Here is a 15177-nt window from a genome sequence, read left to right as displayed (position 1 = left end):
ATCACCCCCCACGCATCAGCCAGGAAGGAAAAGGGCAGGGCACAGGGCCAAGCTCTGGTCTGTGCCTACGGCCCTCCCCAGGCTATACCCCAGAACTGCCTAGCAGAGGGTGTGGGGCTCAGTCTCACAGCCCAAACACGCTCACACACTGCTGTGTCCGCTGTTCCACAGCTACCATTCTGGTCTCCTGGCACACCCTGACCCCCTGTGGGTTCTCTGGTCTGGGCAGCATGGCCACACACACTCTCTGCTCTGCTGGAGAATGAATGGCCCTGGGAAATGGCAAGAAATGGGGCACTGGGAGCCGGGGGGTGGTCCCACTCCCGCCGGCTGCAGCACCTTCCCCGCTTTGTCTTTGCTCTTGTTTCTTTAAGAATTCTAAAATCTTAATACTTGGGATTAATACCCTCAAAATGTACAGAACCCAGGCCGGTCACAAGAAAGCTAGACCACTCAGCACACAAAGAGCACACCGAGGATTCACCAAGAACACATGGGCCCAGCGCACGAGAATGTCAGCCCCAGCTCCCCTCAAGGAATCGTGCTCCAGGGGCGCCTGGGTGGCGCAGTCGGTTAAGCGTCCGACTTCAGCCAGGTCACGATCTCGCGGTCCGTGAGTTCGAGCCCCGCGTCAGGCTCTGGGCTGATGGCTCGGAGCCTGGAGCCTGTTTCCGATTCTGTGTCTCCCTCTCTCTCTGCCCCTCCCCCGTTCATGCTCTGTCTCTCTCTGTCCCAAAAATAAAATAAAAAATGTTGAAAAAAAAAATTAAAAAAAAAAAAAGGAATCGTGCTCCAACCAAACACCCTTTCCTACTTGTCAACGTGGCAAAGGTATTTTTCACAAAAGAATAACACAGGCAGCTGGCCACAAAGCAGAGGCGAGTGCCTGCTAATGCTGTCGGGAACGTGGGTGGGCAGAACCTCTCCAGGGAGACCCTCGCGGGCCCTGCTCTTGGAGCCCGCCAGTCCCCTTCCGGAATTCTACCCAAGGAAATGCCAACATCGGGCACAGTGAGTGATGTGCAAGGGTGTGCAGCACACCACTCAACCCGGAGGAGACATCCTCAAGACGCAACCACAGAGAACCACGTGAGTTATGGAGTGTCCACAGGCAGCCACCAGGATCTCCTGCCGGCGACTGCTGACTGCTGCAGGAGAGTCCGGCCCAGCAGGACGCCAGATTTAATTGCGGTCTCTGGGCGGCAGGATCACTCACTTTTTGTTTTCTATGTTTCCCGTGTTTTCATATTTCTACAACAGACTTGTGAAATCAAGTTCCGCGGGAGCAGGCACTCTGCTCCCTCGCACACCAGCAGGAAACACAAAGGAACACACAGCGGTGCTCCCAAGGCAGTGAGTGAGCAAGTGGGTGCTGTTGCCTCTCTACCCGGGAAACCCTTCAGGAGTGTTCTTAACTGAGATTTTGGAATTCCTTAGACCCCTAGATCCAAGTGGATCTCCACCTTCCTGCGTGCTTCCACACGGTGGCCCGGCACCCCAGTGCCCCTCTGCACCTGGAACCCACTACTCCTTCTCCTCCTTGGGCCTCAAGAGCACTCTCCGCAGGTGACACGATATTAGCTCAAAAGGGCACAGCCACTAGAAACCACAAACGCACGCGTGTCTACTCTGGTGGCTCCCCAGGACGGCCCCCACGGCACCCAAAATCCTTTTTATGCATCCCACATTTCCCCAGTGCATCCCAACCCAACCGCCCAGGAAGCGCAGCCACTCTGGCATGACAGACCCCCCGGGCCTGGCTCTGAGGCCTTTCTGCCGACCCCCGTGCAGGGCTAACAATCACCAGCACTGGAGACAGCAGTCAAGGACAGGGGCAGCCCTGGACCAGGGCCGCAACTGCTCGGGGCACCTCCTGTGATTCACGCCCTACAGCCATGCGGTGTTGGCCTGGCCCAGGCTGGTTCCACCATACAAGGCCCCTGGAGAGGAGTCCTTCCCACTGTGAGGCTGTCCTGCACCACAGGATGTAGGGGCCAGAAGCCCCCACCCAAGCCTTGCAATGTCTCCAACCAAAACATCCCCAGCAGGTGAGACCACCGGCGGCCGGCTCTGTGGGATGGGGTGACAGGATGGGCCCTCGCTTCCCGCAGGGACCAGGTGCTCAGTGTGCCAGTGTACCAGGCTCTGAGGGCCAAAAGTGAGCGCGAGCCAGTCCCCACGCTTCAGAGGTACAGCCTGGCGGGCTCAGAAACCAAGTTGGTGCTGTCAGCTCGTGTCTGCAGTGTCCACGCTGGGCCACCACACGCAATTAGTCTGAGAAAGGACCAACAGCACACGCCCATCCTTCTGAGCAGCCAGAGGGACTGAGGATGTCTCAGGAGCTTCCAGCACAGAGTGTCCCACCCCTCCTCCCAGTACAACTAATGACATTTGTAAAAATGCCACCCTCACCCGCCCTCACTGGCCACCCCAGTGCCAGGCACTCCACATGGGCACTCTCCATCATTTATAACCACAGCCGCCACTCAGAAAGGACAGGAAAATGGCTCACTCCCACTTTTTTTTTTCATTTTTTTTCAAGTTTATTTATTTTGAGAGAGACAGGGACAGCATGAGGAGACAGGCGGAGAGAGAGGGAAAGAGAGGGAGAGAGAGGGAGGGAGGGGGAGGGAGGGGGAGGGAGGGGGAGGGAGGGGGAGAGGGGGGAGGGAGGGGGAGGGGGAGGGGGAGGGGGGAGGGGGAGAGAGGGGGAGGGGGGAGGGAGGGGGAGGGAGGGGGAGAGGGGGAGGATAGGGGAGGGGGAGAGAGAGGGAGGGAGGGGGAGAGAGAGGGAGGGAGGGGGAGGGAGGGGGAGAGAGAGGGAGGGAGGGGGAGGGAGGGGAGAGAGAGGGAGGGAGAGGGAGGGAGGGGGAGGGAGGGGGAGGGAGAGGGAGGGAGGGGGAGGGAGGGGGAGAGAGAGGGAGGGAGGGGGAGGGAGGGGGAGAGAGAGGGAGGGAGAGGGAGGGAGGGGGAGGGAGGGGGAGGGGGGAGAGGGGGAGGGAGGGGGGAGGGGGAGAGAGAGGGAGAGAGAGGGAGAGAGAGGGAGAGAGAGGGAGAGAGGGGGAGGGAGGGGGAGGGGGAGAGAGAGGGAGAGAGAGGGGGAGAGAGGGGAAGGGGGGAGAGAGGGAGAGAGAGGGAGGGAGGGGGAGGGAGGGGGAGGGAGGGGGAGGGAGGGGGAGGGGAGAGGGGGGAGGGGGAGAGAGAGGGAGAGAGGGGGAGAGAAGGGGAGGGGGGAGGGGGGAGAGAGGGAGAGAGAGGGAGAGAGAGGGAGGGAGGGGGAGGGAGGGGGAGGGGGAGGGGGGGAGGGGGAGGGGAGGGGGAGGGGAGAGAGAGGGGGAGAGAGGGGGGGGAGAGGGGGAGGAAGAGAGGGAGGGAGGATCCCAAGCAGGCTCCATACCATCAGCACATGGCCCAATGTCGGGCTCAAACCCATGAAACTGTGAGATCATGACCTGAGCTGAAACCGAGAGTCGGACGCTAAACTGACTGAGCCACCCAGGTGCCCCGATCACTCCCACTTCTAAAGAATGTAACAGGCCCAGGAGGATAAGGGACCTTAGTAAGGACCACTCCTACTCCCCACGCCTACACACCCAGCCCCCAGCAGCTGTCAGGAAGGCACCACCAAGATAAAGCTGCAGTGACAGGCATCAGCCTGCAGTGCCCTCCATGTGGCTAGACCCAGGGGGCCCATTCAGGAAACATCACCTCCCATGCACCCCATCCCTCCTCCCCTACTGAGGAACATTATGCTGGGGCCCCCGTTCTCTGAACTAGAGACAGTCCTTGTGAACCTATCAAAGGGGTCTGCTTTGATGAGCCAGGGCTAAGCAGACAGTGTGACTCAATGGGTGAACCACCCCAAGGGGAGGCCTGCCCCAGGGGCTGGTTGAGGCTTCTAAAGCCGCTGTACAACTGTCAGGGGGAAGGCTAGGTGCTCTGGAGGTCGGGGGGAAGGATGCACGTACTGAAGGTCGGGGGGAAGGCTGCGCCCTCCGAAGGTCAGGGGGGAAGGCTACGCTCTCTGAAGGTCAGGGGGGAAGGCTGTGCCCTCTGAAGGTCAGAAGGGAAGGCTGGGCAGTCTGAAGGTCAAAGGGGAAGGCTGCGCCCTCTGAAGCCTGCTGCCTGGCATTTCCCCCTTTCCCTTTTTTAAAGTTTTTCTTTAAATCCCAGTTAACACACCGTGTAATGTTAGTTTCAGGTGTACAATCGAGTGATTCCACACTTCCACACGTGGCCCTGCACTCCTCACAAGTGCCCTCCCTGATCCCCATCCCGTCCCTCCCCTCTGGTGACCAACTGTGTGTCCTCTGCAGTTCAGGGTCTCCCTTCCCTTTCACTCTGAGGCCTCCGTTGAGGCCGGCTGGTGGCCTGGGGTTGAGGCCAGGGCACTCACATCCTGCTGAATGGAACAGGCTGGGGGCAGGCTGGGAACCCCCAAGCCTCCCAGGCGCTTTTCCTAAATGAGACGTTCAGAGAGCAGCCCCTCCCCAAAGGCATCCCTGGCCCAGAGCACCCTAGCAGTGGCAACACACTGGGCCAATGCTGTGCCAGGCAGGTGCTGCTCACATTCGAGAATCTAGCTCTGCCTCCAGAGAGACACCAGGCTGCGTGCCCTCAAGGACACGGGCCACAAGCAGCCCACCTACACCACAGGAAGCGACTCCCAGTCAGCCCCTTTCTCCCCCCAGCTGTCCTAGCACCTCAGGCTCACAGTAAGGGGGAGACAGGTAGAGAACAGGTAGAGAACAGCCTTAAAATAAGAACAGCCGCAGCCCGGAGGCATATTTGTTTTGGAAGCGTCTACTTAATGAGTAGCTGGGGCTGGTGATAATGCCTGGTTATCCTCTATCCTCCACGACAGCGCAGTTCCCGAGGGATGCACAGGACGGGCCAAAGGGGCCACATTCATGTATGGAAGCCAGAGCCCACCTGGTAGGCTGGACCAAGCCGACAGGCTCTGAGCATGGGATCTGGGGCCCTACAGCCAGGGAACTTGCCGTTGGCTCTGCGTCCTATGCTGACGGGCCACGTGTGTTCTACGAGGGAGACAGCCTCCGTCCCGTGGAGTGTAGCTGGGGTGGCCCCGGGTCTCGCCAAATCACCTGACTGACAGCAACTAAAGCACCTAGCTGAGGCCAGTGTCCCCATGGCCCCCTCAAAGGCCTGCCCAGGGAGGGGCAGACAGGAAGAAGGAACAAGCACTGTGAAAGCCACCACCTTTTCACAAACTGCCAGGAATACGGCGGCTACTTCTGTGCTGCTGGCCTCGCGGGGCTGGGCCTGTTCCTTTGCTCCACGGCTGGAGAAGTGGCCACCCGGGTTTAGAGATAAGCCTAACCTCAGGTCATGTATACCCCTCGTGCATCCCGAAGCAGGCTCAATTCAAGTGCTCCCCCAGATGGAGCTCAGCTGATGGAGCCCAGCCACGGACCACGGGCTGCTCACTCAGGACCAGACACGCCACGCAGGCACGACGCTCATGCTAAAGCAGGTGTCTCCTTTTAGGGGCTGCCCGTGGATAGGCAGGGCCACGGGCCACGGCCTCTGCTGCTGAACCTTACCGCCTTGCCCTGGGACTGCCCCCCACCAGGCCCAGACATGAAGGGAAAGAAGGGAAGTGGTGGTGGGGGATGGGGAGGAAGGCAGGGGGACAGAGGGTGGAGAACGAAAGGCACAGGGGGAGAGCTGAGTGAGGGTAAGAGGCAGGGGCGGCACAGGAGGTGGGGAGGACCTGGCACGGACCTCCAGCCCAGGAGGGAAGTGTGACAAGAGTCCACCTGTGGAGGGCTCAGAGGGCGGAGGGCGGCTGCCCCCGGGGGGGGGGGGGGGAGCAGGAGAAGGAAATGAGGAGTCCGCTCTGGGAAAAATACTGGGCACAATGGCCGTGGGGAGCCCGGAAGGAGGGAAACGTGAACAAGCGGGGGGCAGGCGTGCTCCTGTCAAACGGCAGGGTGACGAAGAGCCGCTCTCGGTGAGGCCAGCGCCCTCTCAGCCTCCCCTCTTTGGCAGCAGGAACATGCTCACAACCAAGAAAGCGGTAGAGCACAGGGAAGAAGCGGCCACAGCACCCGCGTCATCGATCACAAAGGCCACGGTCCGCCGTCGCCACCCGGTGCCACGGCATCCCATGCGGGCCAGCGTGTGACGGTGTCAGGACAGGCATGGGGCGCGGGATGAGAGGGATGAGCCGGCAACCCCCACGGCACAAAGGTGGAGGCAGGAGACGGCAAACGGGGCATGCCGGCGCCCTTCTGACGACGCTGGGGTTGTGTCAGCAGAGGCGCTGGCATCTGGCAGGGAAGGCAAGCGTGGCGGGATGACGTCCCCCCACTCAGGCCCCATGGGACCGGGAACCGGCAGGTCACAGACGGAAGGCACTCTCTGCTCGGGGATGGGGTCAGGCGGTCTCCAGAGAGCACCGAGCCCCCGAAGCCTCGCCCCCTGCCCACGGTCGCCCTGAGAGCCAGACCCGCCACAGGACCCCGGGGTCACGCTCCAGGTGCCGACCCTGCAGTCCCAAGAGCAGCCGTACCCGCAGGATGGTGTGCTCATCCGACTGGGCTCTCCCTAGGGACCGGGACACGAGGCCTCACCGCACATAACAGCAGCTCTCGAGAACAGGACAGAGGTGATAGGGACAAGGTGACGTGAAAGGTGACAGCGGAGCTCTAGAGGCTGCGGTGCGGTGAGGTTCTCGGGGGCAGACAAGCCGGGAGGGAAGCAGCCAGGATGGCGAGCCGTGTGCACCTCACATGTACCCGGCCCCGCTGGGGCGCTGAGCACGTATGCTGGCCACCGCAGCCAGCACCCGGGGTTGGGGGTGGGGGGGTGGGGGGGCAGGGCAGGGACTGCTCGCACACCAGCCCACCCCCAGGTCTCCAGGAAGAAACTGCAGGCCCGGAAATGAGTTCTCAGACCCGGCCGGTGCTAAGCCCCGTCTCAGCTGGGGGAGGGGGGTTCCCTACAACAGCTGCCTGAGGTGCACCCACACCACACGCGGACGCCTCACAAAACCCCCCCCGAGCGCTGCCAGGAAGGTGACGACTCAGGCCGTGTCGCAGATGAAGAAACAGAGGCTCCGGGGCCCTGAACAAGCTGTGGCGCCAGGACTCACACCTGAAGCAGCTGCCCCGGAGCCACACGGGCTCAGCACCTCTGCAGGACAGCGGCCCGTGCACCCGGACCCCCGACTTCCAGCAATAACCGGCCCAACGTTCCCATGCCCCCTGGTCTGCAGATGGGGCTGCCGGCAGCCCTCCCCTCCCCCCTTCGGGAGGGAGAGTCCGTCCCCTCCCACCATATCTGGGTGGCCCTGTGACTTGTCTGACCGACACAGCAGAGCTGACACTCGTCTTCTGACAGCTTCCACCGTGGCTCTCCTGCTGCAGCAAGGCCACGTAGAGAGCCCCCGTCACGGTGCTTGAAGTGTGACCTGGGGGGCCACGGTTAAAGCTCTTCTCATGACAACCTGAAGACGGTACTTGCCTCTCAGTCCCATTCTCTCACCCGTGTACAGCGGAGCTTTCCAGAAGCTACGTGACTTGTAAGATTATAACAGAACAAACCCAAAAGGAGATATAGGGGTCCAGCTCATGAGATTTGCAAAAAGTTGGATCATTCTTCTCATGCTTTGTATTCTGCAAAATATCGTTACTTTTTAATTGAAAAGAACTCACTTTGACATACACTGGGTTTACCATTCTCTTTAAGTGAATTAAAGAACATTGTAAATTTATTTTATTTGCTAATACGTAAATATTGTTAGCTACAACCCATATAAACCCAATCATTGTTTTTCAAGGTTTATTTATTTTTGAGAGACAGAGCACGAGCAGGGGAGGGACAGAGACAGAGGGAGGCACCAAATCCGAAGCAGGATCCAGGCTCCGAGCTGTCAGCACTGAGCCCGACACGGGGCTTGAACTCACAAACCGTGAGATCGTGACCTGAGCCAAAGTCAGACACTTAACCGACTGAGGCACCCCTAAACCCAATAATTTTTAAGAATGTAAGGGGAGCTTGAGACCAAAAAGTTTGAGAATGCTGCTCCAGAGTCCACATGCAGAGAGGCCATATGGGGAAACTGAGGCCCCACCCATCAACCCAGAGGTGAGAGAAATGGTGGTCCTTGTTCGGAGCCACTAAGTTCTGGGGTTGATTTCACAGCAACAGACACCACCCAAAGCCCAAGAAAAGAGACACATTTACCTGGCACGATGGGGCCAAGTCCAGTGGACCCCAGGACTGGATGTGGGCCACACATCCACAACCTGGCTAAGCCACCCACGTTACTGCTGGGGGTCAGACCAGTAAGCCGTTTGGAGTTGGGGAGGGTCTCCCTGCTGGCCTTGAAGGACACAGCCAGTGAAGTGGGGGGCTGGCCACTTTGGTGAGCACGGGCAGTGCAGGCCGAGCCGCGAGACCACGGGACTCCAGAGGCGCCGTTCTCTGGGAGAGAACAGTCTGCCAGCCCAGGGCCAGCCTGGTGCAAAGGCTGGAGGGGAGAGGTCCCCTGACCCTAAGGGGAAAGAGGGCACACCTCCCTGCTTGCCAACGGTCAGCCTGCCTTTTGGGGGAGAAGGTGCGTGCCCCTGCGGGAGCTCCCTGCCCCCACCCTACGCAGAAATGCTCAACTAACACCAAAAATCACCACCATGACCCAACTTAGCAACGACATCCCCAACAAGCAAACAAACAAACAAAAAGGTGTGACGGGTTGTGACTACACACCCCGCTCTCCCAGAGATGTGCCCAGGAACAGCTGCAGGAAGGAGGAGAGTATGTCCCACCCCAGCAGCCGTGCACTGGCAGCTCTCTCGAGCTAGCAAAGGAAACCGTCTTCAAAGAGAAAGGAACCAGGAGGTGACAACGTGAATGCGGTCACCGCCCAAAGCCACATGGCTCTACACAAGAACAGCGCCACAGCTCATACGTGGCCTGGACACCCCACCCAGCACCCCCCTCTTTCCCCTTCAGGCCTCCACAGTTCACTCCTTGGTTTCACCTCTTCCTACGTCCACGTCTCCACGCACTGTTCTACAGAGCAGCTCCCGGCGCCGGTGGGTGTGTCGGGCCAGGAGCAGTCCTGTCCTGGAAGAAAAACAAACATGGGAGACAAAGAAGGGCGGCACTGCTGCCAAGTCGGACAGGAACAGCATGCGCCACCTCCTTTTCCGGACAGGCTGACACTGACGGGAGGAAAGGCACACACACAAGTCACGGGCGGGGCCCGAGACCAGCTCCCTGACTAGCTCCCAGCACCCATGTGCCCAAAAAGTGCAGAGAGCGCCTCACCGAGCACCTCACAGGCCACACGAGCACATTCACGACAAAGCCAAGAGCCGGTCGGTTCCCAGGACAAAGCAGGAGACCCCGCGACCACAGGAACACCGGCACAGGCGTCCCCGCCGAGGCCTCCGGCACCCACCTTCCCGAACCACACGGCTCCCTCCCACGGCAGGCCTTAGAGCGAACAACAGCCCCGTGGTACCAAGTGAGCCCCTCCCAAGCCACCGCCAGCTCCTGACAAGGTCTGGCAGCCAGCCCCCCCTCCCCCCCCCCACCCCAGTGCTGTCTGGCTTTTCTGGGTTCTGGGGAAGAGGCCTTGGTGAGCAAGCACCAGGCGGTGGCACCTAGTGGGAAGAGCAGCGTCCATCAGGGTGGCCCCGGGGCCCTCCCAGGCCACAACCCCCGTGGCCGGCAGAGCCTGTCTGCAGCGCCACTGGTGAGTGCGTGTCCCGTCTCCCCGCAGAGGCACAGGTGCTGGGACACTCCCTGCAAAGCTCCCAGGGGTACCCCAAGTGGGAGGACAAATGAGAAATGAGGCGCCGCTGAGAGCACCCAGGTGCAGGGGCTCACCCCACAAAGCGGTTCGTGTCAACGGGAATCTGAACGCACCAGCGGCCGCAGCCAAGAAGTTCAGCAAGCCCGGGCCCAAACAGCCGCCCAGGTGGAGCCGTCTGTACCACGGCCGTTCCTGGAAGCTCCACGATCACAGCTTCCGAGGGGGTCACCAGCTGGAAGACAGCTTTTCCATCGATGCCTCCGTGCCTTTGCACACGCCGGGGCCACAGTCCTTCCTTTCTGCTTGGAAAATTCCTATGCATCTCCCCATATGAGCTCCCCTGCTCTGAGCCACCCTCCCGGCCTGGCCTCCCCACCCCAGCTCTACGTCATTCACCCCTCCACGCTGGGTCACCAGTGTCCGCGGCCCTCCTCTCCCAGCCTGACAAAGCAAAGACTGTCTCCTTGATCTCGGAAGCACAGGGCCCAGCCCACAGCGGACAGTGGATGCCGTCCGGACCCGAAGGTAACCTCAGCTGAGGAAGTGGTCCGACTCACTGTCAGAAAAGGCTGGGTCACCGCAGCATCACTCACGATCGACCAACAGTGGGAACAACCCAGACCACCGACAGAGACGCCAAGTGTGCGTATCTCCGTACCCCAGAATGTCACCTGGCCGTGAAAAGGACTGATGGCTGATCCACGCGCAGCGTGAGCAAACTTTTAAACGTTACGCTTAAGCGAAGAGCCACAAAAGACCGTGTGTTGTGATTCCACTTACGGGAGACGCTCAGAACAGGCGGATCTAGAGAAAGTCAGTCAGGGACTACCCAGGGCTGGGAAAGGGGAGTGACTGCCGATGGTCACGAGGCTCCTTCGGGGCGATGGCAACACTGGCACACCGAGCTGTGCTGATGGCTACACTGCTCTGTGCTTTCGCTGAAAGTCACCCAACTGTGCACTTAAAACAAGTAAACTCTACGCTGCATAAATTATACCTCGATGAGGCTGTTAAAACAAAAAAAAAGCCTGGCGACTCAGGCAAGTCCAGTCTGGGTGTCCACACAATCAGATCTGGTGGTCAGTCCCAGGCCAGTCGTCCCATGAGCCAAAGTGCAAAAGAAAAAGTCATCAACACCCCATTCAAATCCTGCATAGGTACACGGACACAGGAATTATGTCCTTCAACGGAGCACAAGATTCCGAAGGCCAAGCCAGACAGGCCAGAGAGCCCCGTGGCCATCTAGAAATGCCTGCTGGCTGACCAGGAGCGCCAACTTCCATCGTGGCCTGCGCTAAACTGCCAACACCAGAGGCGGATCTCCTGCCAGAGCCGGAGAGCTCTGAGCTACGGACGTCACCCACCTCATCCGCCGCTCGAAGAACAACAGGGCGGCCACAGCCCCAGGAAGGGGGCTGGTGTGCGCCTGCCCCTGCCCTGGCTCCGGGCCCGGTCTGTAGGGTGGAGGGCGGGCATGTCCCTGCAAACTTCACCCCGTCGGCCGCGCCCACGACCAGTGGGAGGGCTGAGGTGCTCCCCCCACTCAGAAGCGGGAGGAAGTGCATTTCCTCTTCTACATTCCCAGATGCTCAGAAGCTTCTGGACTGTGCTTTCTGTTGGGTAAAAACTAAACTGCACTCTTACTGTCTGCTCACAAATGCCCGTCACTGCCAGTTAAGACAAAAGTTTTCCCCCAAGCCACTCCCCGCTACGTGTAGGGCTCCTCACTGTCTGGGACACGCGGAATCTGATCTAGCTCACGCAGCGTCTCTTCTGGGGCTCGCTTCCTCCCCCTGTCATCAACTGGCCAGGACGGAGACCGCCGAGGACTTAAGAGGCAGCCACACGAGAAGTGGTGACCCTTCTCAAGTCAGAAATTACTCTTTAAGAAAAGAAAGAAAAGTTACTCTGCACCTAGCTCACGAGCCAGCTCCACGCCAAGCAGAGGAAACGTGCAGTAAAACACACGGAGGCAAGCTACGCATCCCAAAACTCTTCTCCAGGTTAAGTCCCAGCGAACTCCAACGGCAAGTCGTGACACGCTGGCGTTGTTCTCAACTTCCCGCGGCAGGTTTCCGGCAAGACCTCCCCTTCCTCAGATAAGGCCGCCGGTGTTACTCAGCAGAGCACTTTCTGTGACAGACAAGTATGTCCGTTGGCTGCTCCGCCTGTGACAGCTGCCAGCATAGAGGGCGGGAGCGGCGTTTGCTACTACAGTTGAGTCCATACTTTGTCACCCGAGATGAACCATCGCAAAGAAACTTTCTTAAAAAAGAAGAAAAACTGTTTAAAACATAAGAGAACTGTAGTTCAGACTAGCTGGTTGATAATGGTGTGAATTAAGAAAAATATCAAGGAATGGTAAAAAAAAAAATTACACATTTCCTCAATTCTTCCAGGTTGAAAACCAGAGAAAGGACCAATGGGCAACTAAAGCCCCGCACTGAGCACGCAGAAGGTGCCTGGCAGCACAAGCTTCTTCACCCGCTGTGGGCTGGCTCACCTCTAGGAGAGACCAGCGGGAGGGCCACCTGGGGTCTGTGCTGGTCACTCCCTCTGCAGCTGGAAAGCCAAGGCCTCGGCATCCTCCTTCTCCACAGCAGATGCTCAGTAAACGTGCGGGAGGGGCAGACGGCACCGGGCCCTCCCAGCTCTCACGTCCTAGGATGACCAGCTCTGGAGGGACGTCACTGCGTGACAACTGAAACCGTGTCACTTTTCTTTAAAGGGGCGGGAGGCCCGCGGTTAAGGAACTGCTGAAGAACTTCTGATTCACAACCCCCGATACACAGTCCACTAAACTAAAAACGCACACGCACGCATAACCAGACCCCGTCCGAATCCCTCTGCCGAGGCCTCTAGTGTCCTCTCGGAACAGCCGGTCTCACAGCCAGGCGGCAGGAAACGCTCCTGCCCTTCCTAAGGCCCGAGGAAGCAGCGGCTCCAAGCCCGGTCCCTTTCAGAGCGGTCTTCCTGCAGCACGTGGACCGGCCTCCTCAGCAAGGGACCCAGCAGGCGAAGGCTCCGATGACCTTACTGCGCCCCCGCCCCGGCTGCAGTCTCGCCCAGGGCCTCGAGAACAGTGCCCGGTTAGCCTAACCGTGGTCAGCTTCTGGACGCTGGCCGCGACGACTGAAGGGGCACAAAGCACGGAACTCGGTTCAAAAGACCGCCTGCCGGCGGGTGTTCAGCACGTGTGGGCCGGCACGCCCAGCGATCCCACGCGGACGACGAAACAGTCGGCCGCTCCCGCAACAACCCCACGCTCGGACCGGTCCTGCGGCCGCGGCGCCGGGAAGTCAACTCGGCCCATCAGCCATCCACTCCCCGAAGCGTCGCGGGGCGGCCTGTCCACGCAGAGAGCGTCCGAGGGTCCAAATAAGCACACACGGCCGCCTGCCCTCGACCCTCCGCGCCTGTGGGGTACAAAGGCCTCCCACAAAACGCATCCCCGTCCTGCCGCAGCCCACGGTCGCCAGTGCCCAGCCCCGCGCCAGGCGCTCTTCTCCGCCGCCTCGGTCTTCCTCCCCGGACCTGGCCCGCCGGCGCTGCCATTTCCAGGTCCCGGACGGCGTTAGAAAAGCGGGTCTGGAGACGTGACCTGACGGCGTGAAGCCACACCGCCGCCAAGCAGCAGGCGCAGGACGGAGGCCGGCCTGTCCAGGCGGCCAGCGGAGCGCCCCCCCCCCCGCCCCGCCCCACGGCGGTCCCCTGGGCCGCCCCACGCGGCCCGAGCCCTGCCCTCTGGGCCCAGGCCTCCCCCTGCCGAGGTCGAACTTCTCTCTGGCCTCTGGATCCATCCCTCCCGTGCTCACCTCCGCCGGTCTCCCCGTCACTGGCCCGCGCGGCCAACCTGCGGGCCGGGCAGGGGCACGCCGTCCCCCTCCCCCCACCCTCGCCACCCCCGCCCTGCGCGGACCCGGACACGAAGACCATTCGCCCCCCCCCCCCGCCCCCCCACCGCCGGGTCTGCGGGGTCGGCCGGGCACCTCCACCTGCGCGCTGCCAGCCCAGCCCCCGGGGGCGGCGGGGCGGGGGAGGGGGCGCTAGGAGCGTCCGGCGGGGGGGGGGGGGGAACGCACGAGGGCCGCGCCACCGGGTGAAAAGTAGCCGCCCCTCTCGTTCCTCAAAAACAAAAAAGTTTTCACCCGAGCTCGCTTCGGGGAGAGCAACTTCTGGAGACGACGCCACGCTGTGCTTCCCGGGTTTCCAGCCGCGCGCAGGGCCGGCGGGACGGAAGGCCGGCGTGCCGCCGCCGCCGCCGCCGCCGCCGCCGCCGCCGCCCGGACCGCCCTGCTCCGCACCCCGCCCTCCGGGCCCCGCCGCCGGCGGGCGCGCCAGCACGGGGGGCCCGCTGTGCCCGCCGCCCCCTCCCCCGCGGAGCGTCCCCGGCCGGCGACACACTTCTTTCTTCCACGGCCGGCTCCCCGCGGCGGCCGGCGAGAGCAGCCCCGGCCGCTCCCCCAACCCCCCCCCTCCCCCGCCCAGCGGCGAGCCGCGGCCGCCGGACCCGCGCTGGTCACCGGGGGCGGGCGCCTGTCCGTCCTGCCCGGGCCGGCCGCCGCCGCAGCCCCGCGGCCGGCAGCTCCCGTCCGCCGCCCCGTCCCCGAGGAGACGCCCCTCGCCCGGCCGGCCCGCTCCGCCCGGGCCCGCCGCCCCGGCCCCGTGCCGCCCGCGGCGCGCCCCGCCGCCCCGGCCCGCCTGCCCCGCCGCCCCACTCACCCCATGAGCCAGTCCATGGCTGCTCGGGGCCCGCCGCCCGACACGCTCGGCCCTCAGCCCGCGGCGGCGGCGGCGGCCGGAAGTAAACACTCGCTCGCACACTCCCACACGCGCGCCGCGGGCGCCGCCGGAAGTGACGCGCCGCGCGCCGCCTGCTGGGACGCGTAGTCCCGGCGGCTTCTAGGCCAGGCCCGCCCAGCCAGGGAGCCGGCGCGGGGCGTGGCGGGGGATGGGGGCGGACGGCGGCCTCGACGCCCCGCTCCTCACTGCGAGACAGATGCTCACACGCCCCAGGATGTCCCGTCACACCCCGGATGTCCCCTCACTCCCCGGATATCTCCTCACACCTTGGATGTCACCTCACCAGCCCGGATGTTCCCCCACATCACAGACCGTCCCCTCACGCCACGGACGGTGCGTTCACACCCCGGATGTCCTCTCACATCTCAGATGTCCCCTCACAACCCCGGATGTCCCCTCACACCCGGATGTCCCCTCACAACCCCGGATGTCCCCTCACACCCGGATGTCCCCTCACACCCCAGATGTCCCCTCACACCCGGGTGTCCCCTCACACCCCAGATGTCCCCTCACACCCGGATGTCCCCTCACAACCCCGGGTGTCCCCTCACAACCCCGGATGTCCTCTCACAACCCCGGATGTCCCC

General features: G+C 62.0%; 1 long non-coding RNA gene across 1 annotated transcript in view; it reads right to left on the bottom strand.

Annotated features, from left to right (window-relative positions):
• The window catches only part of LOC131488350 (uncharacterized), a 50352-nt gene extending 35612 nt beyond the window's left edge, over positions 1-14740 (bottom strand). The window contains exon 1 of the long non-coding RNA XR_009250172.1: positions 14510-14740. This is a non-coding gene — a long non-coding RNA (uncharacterized LOC131488350). The remainder of the gene's footprint in view (positions 1-14509) is intronic.
• Positions 14741-15177: the final 437 nt, after the last annotated feature.

The sequence above is a fragment of the Neofelis nebulosa genome, chromosome 10, assembly GCF_028018385.1.
Source record: "Neofelis nebulosa isolate mNeoNeb1 chromosome 10, mNeoNeb1.pri, whole genome shotgun sequence".
Classification (NCBI taxonomy): Eukaryota; Metazoa; Chordata; class Mammalia; order Carnivora; family Felidae; genus Neofelis; species Neofelis nebulosa.
This window is presented reverse-complemented; position numbering and strand designations above follow the sequence as displayed.